Below are 1,522 nucleotides of genomic sequence, written 5' to 3' on the forward strand. Positions count from 1 at the left end.
GGTACCATGTGGTTGTCTGCCTGTCTGTAGGTCTTTGTACACTTATTTGTCAGTCTCCTGACTGGTTTGTGCTCTCCGAAACTAAGGCAGTGTCTTTTGTCTCCATGTTTCAGCAATCAGCCCAGTGGCTCTCACAGAGTAGGGTGTTTGTGGAAGCAAGGAGGGAGAGGACAAAGGAAAGCTGGTCTGATCTCAAAGTTCATGTCTTCCTGCCCCCTTCCCAGCCCACTCCCCACCCCCTCCACCGCCCACCAGTACATTCTCCCAGTCCAGGGTGGCGGGGTCATGGGTTGGCTCCCAGAGTGACCCAGTCAGCTCTTCTTGGCTCTGGCCACCCTGAAACTCACTCACCCTGGCCTACCTTCTGGTAAATGCATCCCAGCAGAGAGAGATGACTCATGTGTGTGTGACTCAGCGTGAAGGCAGCACAGCTGGAGAGGTGGCCAGTGTGTCTGCCCGGGGGAGGGAGGGCCACGGAGCACCAGGGATCCAGGCCTGGGACCTGAACTCCCGCAGGTCTGCCAGCTGGACAGAAGGCAGGAGCCGCCTCTGTCCGTGGAGGGAGTGGTTGCACTAGCAGAGCTTTGCAAGACTTAAGATATCTGAAATTGCATCTCGTTTATCGCTACTAAATACTATTTTTTAATAACTTTAGTGTATGCTTATAGGCACTGGTAAGCATCTTGCATGCAACCAAAACAACAACAAAAATAATAGCAGATACAGGTACAGTACTTCCTATACACCAGATATTATTCTAAGTAAGCACTTTGCCTTTTTGAAGTCACCTAATTCTCACAAAAACCCTATAGTACAAGAATTCCATTATCCTCATTTTATAGATGACGAATCTGAGGCCCAGAAAGGTCACACATAGAGGTGCCCCAGAGCTACATAGGGGAGAAATGACATTTTCTTTGTTCCTTCGTCTGTCGACGGACGCTGAGGTTTGCCTCCGTGTCTTGGCTTTTGTAAAATAGTGCTGTTGTGAACATTGAGGTGCTTGTATCTTTTCAAACTATAGTTTGCCTTTTTTTTTTCTGGATAAAGATGTTTTATATATATACAGTGGAATATTAGCTGTAAAAAGAATGAAATAATGCAGTTTGTAGTAACATGAATGGACGTAGAGATGATCATACTAAGTGAAAGTAAGTCAGACAATGACCAGTATTTTATGATGTCACCCATATGTGGAATCTAAAAGAATAATATGAATAAATCTATTTACAAAACAGAAACAGACAGACATGGAAATCAAGCTTATAGTTACCAAAGGGGAAGATAGGGGGAGGGAGAAGTTAGGATTGACAGATAGGATTAACAGATGCGCAATACTATATATAAAATAGACAAGCAACAAGGAATTACATATAGCACAGGGAAGCTATTCAGTGTCTGTGATAACCAATACTGGAACATAATCTGAAAAAAATTATATATAACTGAATCACTTTGCTGTGTACCTAAAACCAAAACAATGTTATAAGTCACCTATACTTCAGATTTTTTTTTTTTTTTT

The 1,522-nt window shown here is 43.2% G+C and overlaps 1 protein-coding gene across 1 annotated transcript in view; it reads left to right on the plus strand.

Annotated features, from left to right (window-relative positions):
- TRAM2 (translocation associated membrane protein 2) overlaps nucleotides 1-1,522 on the plus strand; it is a 46,139-nt gene that overhangs the window by 27,010 nt on the left and 17,607 nt on the right. The window lies entirely within an intron of this gene.

Source organism: Bison bison, unplaced genomic scaffold, assembly GCF_000754665.1.
Source record: "Bison bison bison isolate TAMUID 2011002044 unplaced genomic scaffold, Bison_UMD1.0 scf7180017864487, whole genome shotgun sequence".
NCBI lineage: Eukaryota > Metazoa > Chordata > Mammalia > Artiodactyla > Bovidae > Bison > Bison bison.